Source organism: Somniosus microcephalus, chromosome 3, assembly GCF_052327205.1.
Source record: "Somniosus microcephalus isolate GS21.2 chromosome 3, FLI_Smic_1.0, whole genome shotgun sequence".
Taxonomy (NCBI): domain Eukaryota; kingdom Metazoa; phylum Chordata; class Chondrichthyes; order Squaliformes; family Somniosidae; genus Somniosus; species Somniosus microcephalus.
Window position 1 is genome coordinate 349,842,856 of NC_140989.1, and position 13,687 is coordinate 349,856,542.

General features: G+C 46.4%; 1 protein-coding gene across 2 annotated transcripts in view; it reads left to right on the forward strand.

Moving 5' to 3' along the window:
- The window catches only part of LOC147122339 (zinc finger protein 644-like), a 136,037-nt gene extending 123,247 nt beyond the window's left edge, over window positions 1-12,790 (forward strand). Inside the window, exons 9-10 of one of the 2 annotated variants that reach the window (XR_015077735.1) lie at window positions 9,376-9,415; window positions 12,598-12,790. The gene's annotated coding sequence lies outside the window, so the exon portion shown is untranslated. Of the gene's footprint in view, window positions 1-9,375 lie in introns of both variants that reach the window. The other variant, XR_015077734.1, reaches the window with a different exon arrangement.
- Window positions 12,791-13,687: the final 897 nt, after the last annotated feature.

Consider the following 13,687-nt stretch of genomic DNA (forward strand, 5'->3'; position numbering starts at 1 on the left):
TATTTCTCCCTTGCATTCTAAGATTTTAGACCGTCCGTGCAGCTGCCGATGCTGCCACCTCCTTGATCTTTCACCCTACTCCCTCTCTGCCTCCCACTTGCCCAACTCCAATTCCTTGTCATGGTCATTCCTCTCCCATTACCTCTACCCTGTCCACCGTATCATTTTGTTGTTATCCACTTCCTCCTCCCTCAAACCCCTCCATACCCAACTCCAAATCATTAAATACTTTTCCTGGTCCCCATGCTTCCTGATACTGTTAATAGCTCCCTTTTCTCAGGCAGGATCCATTTCATTTTCAAAACTGCTCACCAGCCCCCTCCTCCAAAAGGCCCACCCTTGGTCCATTCATCCTCTCCATTGCCCCATCTCTGACCTCTCTTTGAATTTCTTCAGCCCAGCTTCTACCCTGCTTACAGCACCAAGACAGCTCTAGCTAAAGTCACAAATGACAGTCTCTGTGACTGTAACCACAGCATCTTATCCCTTGTCCTTCTCGACCTCTTTTAGTGTTCAATGTAGTTGGCTATGCCGCCACCCTCCATTGCCTTTCTTCTGCTGTGGCTCAATGGGCAGCACACTCGCCTCTGAGTCAGAAGGTTGTGGGTTCAAGTCCCACGCCAGGGACCTGAGCACAAATCTAGGCTGACACTCCGAGGGAGTGCTGCACTGTCGGAGGTGCTATCTTTCGGATGAGATGTTAAACCGTCTGCGCTCTCAGGTGGGCATAAAAGATCCCATGGCACTATTTCGAAGAAGAGCAGGGGAGTTCTCCCCGGTGTCCTGGCCAATATTTATCCCTCAAGCAACATAACAAGGAACAGATTATCTGGTCATTATCACATTGCTGTTTGTGGGAGCTTGCTGTACACAAATTGGCTACCGCGTTTCCCACATTACAACAGTGACTACACTTCAAAAGTACTTCATTGGCTGTAAAGTGCTTTGAGACGTCTGGTGGTCGTGAAAGGCGCTATATAAATGCAAGTCTGTTTCTTTTTCTACTGTCCAGTTTTGCAGTATTACTGTTTTTGTTCCACTGCTACCTGCCCCAATGTAGCCAATTCATCTCTAGCAATGGCTTCTCGTCCCAACCTCGCACCATCTATTTGGGAATCCCTCAGGGACGTATCCTTGGCCTGTTCCTCTTCCTCATCCACATTGCCCCTCACTGACATTATTTGTAGGCATCGGGTCAGCTTCTATATATTTGACTGCACGCAGCTTCACCTCTTCAATCAACTCTACAATTACCTCTGCATTTTGAGACTTTAAAATTTTAAATAACTAAAACAGGCTTCCCAACACAGTGCTGATGAACTTCTTTGGGGAAACCATGCCATGAGAAAAAGCCTGTTGCTATACTCTTGGCCATGACCCAGGAACTGGCTTTAGATTTAAAGCTCACTGTTAGTAAGTCCTAGGTGCTTGGGGTCGGGTTTAGGCTTAACCTCGAGTTGTCAGCCTTGGCTTTGTGGTAGCATTCACACATCTGAGTCAGAATGTTGTGGATTCAAGTCCCATTCCAGAGACTGGAGCACATAATCTAGCCTGGCACTTTAGTACAGTGCTGAGGGGGTGCTGATCTGTCGGAGGTGCCATCTTTCAGATGAGATGTTCAGCCGAGGCCACGTTTGCTCTCGGGTGGATGTAAAAGTAAAAGATCCTGTGGCACCTTTGGAAGAAGAGCGGGGGAGTACTCCTAGTGTTGTGGCCAAGATTCCCCTCTCAACTAACACCACAAAAGAAATCATCTGTTCATATATCTCATTGATGTTTGTAGGATTTTCCTGTGCACAAATTGGCTACTGTGTTTCCGACTTTGAAATAGTGATCACACTTCAAAGTACTTTATTCTTCTCTTCTTCTTAGGCAGTCCCTCGGAACCGAGGATGACTTGCTTCCACACTAAAAATGAGTTCTCGGGTGACTGATGAGTCCAATGCGGGACCTACAGTCTCTGTCACAGGTGGGGCAGACGGTGGTTGAAGGGGTGGGTGGGTGGGGTGCTTGGGTTGATGTGCGGTCCTTTCGCTGTTTGCGCTTGGCTTCCGCTTGCTCCCGGCGAAGAGACTCGGTGTTCGGCGCCTTCCCGGATGCTTCTGCTCCACTTTGTGCAGTCCTGGGCCAGGGATTCCAAGGTGTCGGTGGGGATTTTGCACTTTTTCAAGGAGGCTTTGAGGGTGTCCTTGAAGCGTTTCCTCTGCCCACCTGGGGCTCTCTTGCAGTGTCTGAGCTCCGAGTAGAGCACTTGTCTTGGGAGTCTCGTATCGGGCATGCGGATGATGTGGCCCGTCCATCGGAGCTGATCGAGCGTGGTCAAAGCTTCGATGCTGCGGATATTCGCCTGAGCGAGAACACTGACATTGGTGCGCCTATCCTGCCATTGGATTTGCAGGATCTTGCGGAGGCAGCGTTGGTACCTCTCCAGTGCTTTGAGGTGCCTGCTGTACATGGTCCACGTCTCTGAAGCATACAGGAGGGCGGGTATCACTACTGCTCTGTAGGCCATGAGCTTTATTACAAAGGGATTGAAGCATAAGAGTAAAGACGTCTTACTACAATTATATAGGGCCTTGGTGAGACCACACCTGGAGTACTGTGTACAGTTATAAGAACATAAGTAGGAGGAGCAGGAGTAGGCCATACGGCCCCTCGGGCCTGCTCCGCCATTCAATAGGATCATGGCTGATCCGAATCTAGACTCACGTCCACTTCCCTGCCCTCTCCCCGTAACCCCTAATTCCCTTATCTGCTAGGAAACTGTCTATCTCCATTTTAAATTTATTTAATGTTGCAGCTTCCACAGCTCTCTGGGGTAGCAAATTCCATAGATTTACTACCCTCTGAGTGAAGAAGTTTCTCCTCATCTCAGTTTTGAAAGGGCAGCCCCTTATTCTTAGATTATGCCCCCCTAGTTCTAGCCTCACCCATCAGTGGAAACATCCTCCCCGCATCCACCCGATCAAGCCCCCTCACAATCTTATATGTTTCGATAAGATCGCCTCTCATTCTTCTGAACTCCAATGAGTAGAGTCCCAACCTACTCAACCTTTCCTCATACGTCAACCCCCTCATCTCCGGAATCAACCGAGTGAACCTTCTCTGAACCGCCTCGAGAGCAAGTATATCTTTTCTTAAATATGGAAACCAAAACTGCACGCAGTATTCCAGGTGTGGCCTCACCAATACCCTGTATAACTGCAGCAAGACTTCCCTGTTTTTATACTCCATCCCCCTTGCAATAAAAGCCAAGATTCCATTGGCCTTCCTGATCACCTGCTGCACCTGCATACTAACTTTTTGTGTTTCATGCACCAGGACCCCCAGATCCCTTTGTACTGTAGCACTTCGCAGTTTCCATTTAGATAATAACTTGCTCTTTGATTTTTTTCTGCCAAAGTGCATAACCTCACACTTTTCAACATTATATTGCATCTGCCAAATCTCTGCCCACTCACTTAGCCTGTCTATGTCCTTTTGCAGGTTTTTTATGTCATCCTCACTCATTGCTTTCCCTCCCATCTTTGTATCGTCGGCAAACTTGGATATGTTGCACTCGGTCCCTTCCTCCAAATCGTTAATATAGATTGTAAAGAGTTGGGGTCCCAGCACTGACCCCTGCGGAACACCACTAGTTACTGATTGCCAGCCCGAGAACGAACCATTTATCCCAACTCTTTGTTTTCTGTTAGATAGCCAATCTTCCACCCATGCCAGTATATTACCCCCAATCCCGTGATTTCTTATCTTGATCAGTAATCTTTTGTGTGGAACCTTGTCAAATGCCTTTTTGGAAGTCCAAATACACTACATCCACTGGTTCCCCTTTATCCACCCTGTATGTTACATCCTCAAAGAACTCGAGCAAATTTGTCAAACATGACTTCCCCTTCATAAAACCATGCTGACTCTGTCCTATTAAATTATGTTTATCCAAATGCTCTGTTACTGTTTCCTTAATAATGGACTCCAACATTTTGCCAACCACAGATGTTAGGCTAACTGGTCTATAGTTTCCAGCTTTTTGTCTACTTCCCTTCTTAAATAAGGGTGTTACATTAGCAGTTTTCCAATCTGCTGGGACCTTTCCTGAGTCCAGGGAGTTCTGGAAAATAATCACCAATGCATCCACAATCCCTACCGCCACTTCTCTCAAGACCCTAGGATGTAGGCCATCAGGTCCGGGGGATTTATCCGCCTTAAGTCCCATTATTTTACTGAGTACCATCTCCTTAGTGAATTTAATCGTGTTTAGCTCCTCCACCACCCCCCCCCCCCCCCCCATTGCCCCCTGTTTGTCCAGTGTTGGGATATTTTTAGTGTCCTCTACTGTAAAGACTGATACAAAATATTTGTTCAGCGTCTTTGCCATCTCCATGTTCCCCACCACTAGTTTTCCGGTCCTATCCTCTAAGGGGCCAACGTTCACTTTAGCCACCCTTTTTCTTTTTATATAGCTGTAGAAACTCTTGCTATCTGTTTTTATATTTTTTGCTAGTTTACTTTCATAATCTATCTTCCCTTTCTTAATCTTTTAGTTATTGTTTGCTGGCTTTTAAATGCTTCACAGATCACAGAAATCACAGAAACCCCACAGTGCAGATAGAGGCCATTTCGGCCCATCGAGCCTGCACCAACACATATCCCACCCGATCCCCGTAACCCCTGCACCAACATATATCCCACCCTATCCCCATAACCCCACATATATAATCCCCCTAACACTAAGGGTCAATTTATCATAGCCAATCAACCTAACCCGCACATCTTTGGACAGTGGGAGGAAACCGGAGCACCCGGAGGAAACCCACGCAAACACGGGGAGAATGTGCAAACTCCACACACAGTCACCCGAGGCCGGATTGGAACCCGGGTCCCTGGCGCTGTGAGGCAACAGTGCTAACCACTATGCCACCGTGCTGCCCAATCTTCTATCCTCCCACTAGATTTGGCTACTTTATATGCCCTTGTTTTCAGTCGGATACTATCCTTTATTACTTTACTAAGCCACGGATGGCTGTCTTTTCTTTTACTCCCCTTTTTCCTCAGTGGAATATATTTATCTTGCAAGATGTGAAATATCTCCTTGAATGTAGACCACTGCTCTTGTACCGACTTACACTTTAATCTGTTTTCCCAGTCCACTTTAGTCAATTCTACTCTCATACCTTCATAGTCTCCTTTATTTAAGCTCAGTATGCTGGTTTGAGATCCAACTCTCTCACCCTCAAACTGAATTTGGAATTCAACCATATTATGGTCACTCATTCCAAGGGGATCCTTTACTAGGACATTTTTTATTAATCCTGTTTCATTACACAGGACCAGATCTAAGATTGCCTGTCCCCTGGTTGGTTCAGTTACATACTGCTCAAGGAACCCGTCCCTAATACACTCGATGAACTCTTCCTCAATGCTGCCATGCCCAATTTGATTAGTCCAGTCAATATGAAAGTTAAAATCCCCCATGATTATAGCTGTTCCCTTATTACAAGCCCCAACTATTTCCTGATTTATACTCCGACCAACAGAGTTGCAACTGTTAGGAGGCCTATAGACTACGCCCACTCGTGACTTTTTCCCCTTCTTATTCCTTATCTCCACCCAAACTATTTCACTATCCTGATCCTTTGACCCAATATCATTTCTGACTATTGCAGTGATTCCATCCTTGATTAACATAGCAACCCCACCTCCCTTTCCTTCCTGTCTGTCCTTCCTAATTGTCAAATACCCTTGTATGTTTAGTTCCCAGTCATGATTATCTTGCAGCCATGTTTCCGTAATGGCCACCAGATCATACCCATGTGTAGTTATTTGTACCGTCAACTCGTCAATTTTGTTACGAATGCTGCGTGCATTCAGATAAAGAACTTTCAAATATGTTTTCTGACAATTTATTCCTGCTTTTACCCCTTTTACTACTTTACCTTTATCATTATACATTCTGTCCCTTCCTGACATGCTCTGGTTTTTAATTCCCCCACTGCTACCTTGCTCTATTGCCTTCTCCGCTGTCATTTTTATTTTTCGCTCTCTTAAAACCTCCCCCCCCACTAATTAGTTTAAAGCCCTCTCTACAGCCCTAGTTATTCGATTCGCCAGGACTCTAGTCCCAGCACTGGCCAAGTGAAGTCCGTCCCAACGGAACAGCTCTCTCCTGTCCCAGTACTGATGCCAGTGTCCCAGGAAGCAAAACCCATTTCTCCCACACCAGGCTTTGAGCCACGCATTTAACTCTCTAATTTTATTTACCCTAGCCAAATTTGCACGTGGCTCAGGTAGTAATCCAGAGATTATTACCCTTGTGGTTCTGCTTTTTAATTTGGCCCCTAGCTGCTCAAACTCCCTCAGCAGAACCTCCTTCCTTGTCCTATCTATGTCGTTGGTACCAACATGGACCACGACAACTGGATCCTCCCCCTCCCACTCCAAGTTTCTCTCCAGCCCAGAGGAGATGTCCTTAACCCTGGCACCGGGCAGGCAACACAGCCTTCGGGACTCTCGGCTGCAAAGAACTCTTATCTATCCCCCTAACGATACTATCCCCTACCACTACAACATTTCTTTTATCTCCCCCCCCACTTGAATGGCCCCCCGCTCCACGGTGCTGTGGCCAGGTTGCTCATCCTCCCCGCAGTCCCCGTTCCCATCCTCACAGGGAGTAAGAGCCTCGAACCTGTTGGACAAGAGCAAGGGCTGCGGCTCCTCCAACACGACCTCCTGGATCCCCGTACCTGCCTCACTTCTAGTCATACCATCCTGACCCTGGCCACGGACTACATCTGAATTAATTAATCTAATTGGTGTGACTACCTCCTGATACAGAGTCCAGGTAACTCTCCCCCTCCCTGATGTGTCTCAGTGTTTGAAGCTTGGACTCCAGCTCTTCAACACGGAGCCGGAATTCCTCGAGCAGCCAACACTTACTGCAAATGTGATCACTGTGAGCATCAATGGTGTTCACCAGCTCCCACATATTGCAGCAGCAACACATCACCTGATCTCCCATTCTATGTAATTAATTAAATTTATTAATATTATTCTTAAATACCCTCTGCCCCGATTCTAGATGATGAATATCGCACCTTAGAAACTATAAACCACAGAGTTTAAGCTTCAAAAGAGAGAAATACTCACCAACCAATCACTTACCCGCTTTCTGGTGACATCACACTTGGATTACTTTTTACCTCTCTCCTTCCCTCTGAGGTCCGAGACTGGAGATTGGTAGGCCTTACCTGGTCTCGGGAACCTTTTTAAGCTTCCCACTCGCGCCTCCCGCCGACACCCGCGGTCTGAGGCCTTACCTGGTCTCGGGAACCTTTTTAAGCTTCCCACTCCCGCCGACACCCGCGGTCTGAGGCCTTACCTGGGCTCGGGAGCCTTTTTAAGCTTCCCGCTCGGGCCTCCCGCCGACATCCGCGGTCTGAGGCCTTACCTGGGTCTCTGATGCTTTCTCCTTGCCTTAGAGGGAGTGCAACAAAGGTTCACGACACTGATTCCTGCGATGACGGGATTGACCTAGGAGGAGAGATTGAGGAGACTAGGCCCATTTTCCCTAGAGTTTAGAAGAATGAGAGGTGATCTCATTGAAACATATAACATTTTTGCAGGGCTTGATGGGGTACATGCTAGGAGGATTTTTCCCCTGGCTGGGGAATCTAGAACACGGGGTCACAGTCTCAGAATAAGAGGTTGGCCATTTTGGACTGAGATGAGGAGAAATTCCTTCATTCAAAAGGGTTGTGAATCTTTGGAATTCTCTACCTCAGAGGGCCGTGAATGGTCAGTCGTTGACGATATTCAAGACAGAGATTGATAGATTTTTGGATTCTAAGGGAATCAACGAATATGGGGCAATGTTCCCTTTTTAATTTTTTTTTTTTTTTAAGTGCCCGGTCCCTTTAAATTTGTTGCATGGCTGCACATGTGCGATACCTCTTCCAGCTTGTGAGCGGCCTCCCGATTGATGTGCAGCTGTGCGCCCGCGCATCTTGGGGGCAACGTTGATATGGGGATAGTGGGGGAAGGTGGAGTTGTGGTAGAAGATCAGCCATGATCTTATTGAATGGCGGAGCAGGCTCGAAGGGCCAAATGGCCTACTCCTGCTCCTATTTCTTATGTTTCTTATTTTTATTTAATTGCCTGTCAAATGCTTTGAGATGTTCTGACTTCTGAGGTCTGCAAGTGTTCCGTATAAATGCAAGTTCTTTATTTCTTTGAGGCTTAGAGGGTTGAGAAGTGGCAGGAGAGTGTCAGACAAGAGACCAGATTTTTAGAGCCCTTAAATGGGTATTGCTGTGGGAAAAATCTTGGAGATTGAGTTGGGAGGAGGACGCAAACATAGGTAAGTATAATAAAAAGCTAAGTTTAAATGTGGCAGACATGTGTGACAGAAAAAGCATGCCAGTAATGCGTTATGGAAAGCAAATGTTACACTTCAACTCTTGCATATAGCATGCAATTCCTGTAACATATTAATAAATTGCTTGTGGCATTGCTCATGGACAATTGATCAATATAATTCTTATTTGTATACAAATTGGTAATGGAGTTGGGCGAGAGACTTCAGAAACTCGCACAGAACTATCTAGTGGCCAGCGCCTGCAATTACAATGTAAGCATTGACAGCAAAATTGAATGAGAAATGTTGATAGAAATCACAGAAGCCCCACAGTGCAGATAGAGGCCATTTCGGCCCATCGAGCCTGCACCGACACATATCCCACCCGATCCCCGTAACCCCTACACCAACACATATCCCACCCTATCCCCGTAACCCCGCGTATTTAATCCCCCTAACACTAAGGGTCAATTTATCATAGCCAATCAACCTAACCCGCACATCTTTGGACTGTGGGAGCACCCGGAGGAAACCCACGCAAACACGGGGAGAATGTGCAAACTCCACACAGACAGTCACCCGAGGCCGGATTCGAACCCGGGTCCCTGGCGCTGTGAGGCAACAGTGCTAACCACTACGCCACCGTGTGACCAAAAATCACAGCAACTGCAAATAAGGTTTTTGGATAGAAAATGTATGTTCTATACAACATTTTTAATACTATCTAGATAATCCTGTTTATTTTGTGCTACAGTTCAATTTCTATGTTATGTGGAACAGCATAATTCTACTTGGAGTCAATGGGGGGAATTTTGCCAGCGCTCGGGGCGGGTTTGGAGGCGGGACTGGTGGCAAAATTGCAAAGATTGACCGGGTCCCGAACCTGCTGTCTAGCCGCCTCCAAACAATCTTCCCAGGTGTTGGGTCCCCGATTTGCGCATGGACACGGCACCTAGAGGCGGGAAGAGGATTATAGGGAACTGCTTGTTAACTGGCAGTTAAGAGGCTTTTTCCAATTTTAACAGGTCTACTGCGGAGTTCCCGACGTCCGGACACCACGCCAGGGTAAGTGTGGCATGCTGTGGGTCTACTGTAATGTTTCTTCATTGATGACAGCTACAGAAGTGGTGTGAAGGATTCAGTGGTACGCTGGTGAGTTTGAAGTAAGAAAATGTTGGGGAAATCATTTTTTATGTATTTAGACTTTTCTGTAGGTAACAAGTTTTGAAGTGTGTGTGTAGTCCCACTTCATTAGGAGAACGTCTGTCACCAATGACAGATCACTTCTGTAACCCCACCTGCAGCTGCCATCTTTTCTAGCCTAAGGAGGGAGTCACTGGAGAGGAGAGCCTGGGTACAGTGATTGTCAGTGTTTGAAGCACCTCAATGCTGTCAAACACTGAAAAATCACCTGTCAAAAAAAATTGTGTGTGGCCCCTTTAAGAAAACCGGCAGATGACGCGTCATCAACTGACGTCATCTGACACCGGCTTTCTTTTAATTGGCTGGCAAGCCCGCAGGGTGGGCTTAACAAGGTCACTTGATGCAAAATAGTGTCTGTGCGTCGGACGTCGTTGGAGGTGGGATCAGAACCCAGAAGGAAGCTGTCCCGTCCCCAAGCCACATCGAAAGGTAAAATCCAGCCCATAGTCATAACAGCAAGCAAGGAGGCCATTCGGCCCATCGTGTCCGTGCCGGCTCTCTGTACAGCAATCCAGTCAGTCCCATTCCCCCGCTCTATCCCAATAGCCCTGCAAGTGAATTTCCCTCAAGTGCCTATCCAGTCTCCCCTTGAAAACATTGAGTGTCTCCGCTTCCAACACTTCCGTTGGCAGCAAGTTCCAGGTCCTCACCACTCGCTGTGTAAAAAAAGTTTTTCCTCATACCCCCCTTGTAACTCTTGTCCAAAACCTTAAATCTGTGTCCCCTAGGCCTTGTATCATCCACTAATGGGAACAGCCTTTCCCCGTGTAGCCTATCCAAACCCGTCATAATCTTGCACACCTCTATCAAATCACCCCTCAACCTCCTTTGCTCTAATGAAAACAAATCCAGCTTCTCCAACCTGTCCTTGTAGCTAAGATCCCCCATCCCTGGAACCATTCTAGTAAATCTCCTCTGCACCCTCTCGAGGGCCTTCACATCCTTCCTAAAGTGTGGTGACCAGAACTGGATGCAATACTCCAGTTGTGACCTAACCAGCGCTTTATAAAGGCTCAGTATAACTTCTTTACTTTTATACTCAATACCTCTATTTATGAAGCCCAAGATCTCATATGCTTTGCTAACCACTCTCAATATGGCCTGCCACCTTCAGGGACCTATGCACATTAACACCCAGGACCCTCTGTCCCTGCACACGCTTTAAAACTGTGCCATTAAGTGTATGTTGCCTCTCCCTGTTCCTTCTGCCAAAATGCATCACCTTCGATGCAGAAGTAGAACTGGCAAATATTTGATCAGTCTAATTTGATATTAACGTTTTAGATGTACAGTTTGGTATGACATTGTTAACATTTCATTTGTAATTAGTTCATTCACCTTTAGCATACTCCAAAGTGTGTGCCAATACTTGTTTTGAAAGTCAGCTCAGTAAACTCTGCTTCAGGGTTACATTAACGTGTACTAAAGAGTAATTAGCTTGTTTTTGCATTATTGACTTGCCTTGTGTAGTGTCTTCCAGACTTGATCTGGAATATTGCACTGTCAATAATGTCTTGCAGTTGGGCATAGTGTTGCCAGATCTATATATCTATAAATCTCAAGTGACCTGGAACAGCTCTTATCGAAAGGCAATGCCTTGCTTGTAACACTATAGAAAATGACCATTTTTTTTCTTAGCTATTTTCAAGATTGTTACTGTTATGCTTATTACTGTACACTAATCTTGAGCTCTAGTGATTAGAGATATGCTGCTATATGTCTTCATATAGTGAGACTGCACAGCCCTCAAGGGATCACAGACTGGTTCAAATTTTCTTGTGATCAAGGTCACCAGAGAAGATTTAGCTGCAGTGAGTGGGGAAAACCCAGAAAATGTGTCTACCTGCAATTACACAGAATCTGAAAGTAGGTCAGACTGTCAATAGATAAGAATCTAACATCTAAAATGGGTGGAAAATCTAGCAAGTCTTAAGCAACCTTCTTAACAACAGTGCTTGGTGAGTGTGTAGTATGGATGACTGTGTAGTGGGAAGAAGCAACATTTCAGTTCAATAATTTAAAAGAAAGACTTGCATTTATATAGCGCCTTTCACGACCACCAGACCTCCCAAAGCACTTTACAGCCAATGAAGCACTTTTTTTTTTTTGAAGTGTAGTCACTGTTGTAATGTAGGAAAGGTCTTGTAAACTGTTGTAAGGTCTTGGTTCTGCATCTACCTCCAAATTAACCAGGTTACCTTTCTGAGATGTGTAGAATTGTAGGGCAGACAATAAGGCTATTAAGGACCTAGCTGAGTATTCAGAACAATCCCTTTCCAGAAGGCAATCTAGCATAAATTAAAACTCCCCCCTGCCCCCACCGAGTAGGGTGAGATGGCAGCTCTTTCAGTTATTTGCTTATTCTTTTAGGACAACTCTGCTTTTTAATGTAATTTTGATGGTCAGTTCAAACAGGCCCACCAGCAGACAATTTTAATTCTGAAATGGCTGCATTTGGCAAAAGTAGCATTGACAGCACCAAGGTCTCCATGAACAAACAGGCCTTCTGTACCTACATGAGAGTTGTTGACTGCCATGTTTTCTTTGAGTCTGCATTTCTTAGTTTTAATTTACTTTGGTATCCTAGTACGTATCATGAAAGAGATGTAAGATGGGGGGGCGGGATGTACAAGAAATGTAAACAGCCTAAATATAAACAACACAGGAAAAGAGAGTGTAGGAAGGAATAAAGTAAGGGAGGACATTGATGGCAAGGGAATCAATAGAGTTATAGAACAGGAGTCCAAATAGATGGTTAAACATAAATTGAGAGGAAATACTATTAAAAATGAGTTAAACTGTCTGTACAGTGTCCATAATAAAACGGGAGATTGGAGGCAGTCATGCGTTGCGAGGAACAAGATATAGTAGGGATTACTGAGACATGGCTACAGAAATGTCAGGACTGTGAATTAAACATTGCAGGGTATTGTGGTGGAGCCACCAAAGGACTCAGTGCAGTTAGTCATAATGCCTTTAACAGTAATGTAATTATTGCCTGTGCCTGTATCTTTAATTACTCTGTTTGACTGTACTATGTCTAGTTGCCTTCACAGCACAGTTCCAACGTGATGACGTCATGCCGTCAGTCACGTGATCCTCCAACGGCGGGAAGAATGTCATGACGTCAGCGATCGGACCAGCCCAGCAGTCCTCGTGGAGTAGTCATAGAGAGAAGACCTGTTATAGATGTTTCCAGCAGTTTGTTACTTGTTTCATTAAAGTTCGTTGCTTTAATTGCCTGAGTCGATCTCAGTGATTTAGTAGGAACCTCCGTTCCCACATTGGTGACCCCGACTTCTACGATCGGATTTCATGGAAGATTTTCGTTATGGAAACGAACGCCGTGACCCTCAAACTGCCACAATTTTGCGAGCAACAGCCAGCCGCCTGGTTCATCCGGGCCGAAGCACAGTTTGCCATTCGAAACATCGTGGCGGATCCGACCCGTTATTATTACGTGGTCTCCGCCCTCGACAGCACCACAGCCTCCAGGATCGTCAGCCTCCTCGGTAACACTCGCGCTGATGGCAAGTACAAAACTTTAAAAGCACGGTTGCTGCAGGTTTTTGGACTCTCTAAATCAGAGCGCGCTCGCCGGCTCCTCGCTATGCCCGGTCTCGGGGACTTCAAACCGTCCGAGCTTATGAGCCACATGCTCACGCTCTTAGGCGCAGAACCCGAATGCTTCCTGTTTAGGGAGTTATTCCTCTGCCAGCTCCCAGAACCAGTGCAGGCTGCTCTCGCTAGTTCGGAGATTACAGACTGCGCTGCACTTGCTGCTGAAGCCGATAAAATTTTCACCGTGACCCAGCAGTGCTGTGCGGCCACGAGCCGCCCAACCCCCACGGATGCGGCGCCAGCTCCTCCAGCGGCGGGCTGGTGCTTTTACCATGCTCGTTTTGGCGTGAAAGCCAGACACTGCATTTCCCCCTGCAGTTTTTCACCCAAAAAAAAAAACAAGGCCCTCATGACGTTCTGCGCGAAGGAGGACCGGGTCTAAAGGGCGCACCGCAGCCGCCATGTCCATCGGGTCTTCAGGGAAGCTCCTTTACATCACAGACTCCCTATCCAGGCGGCGTTTCTTGTGTGACACCGGTTCGCAATGCAGCATCTTGCCCGCTTCGAAGTTGG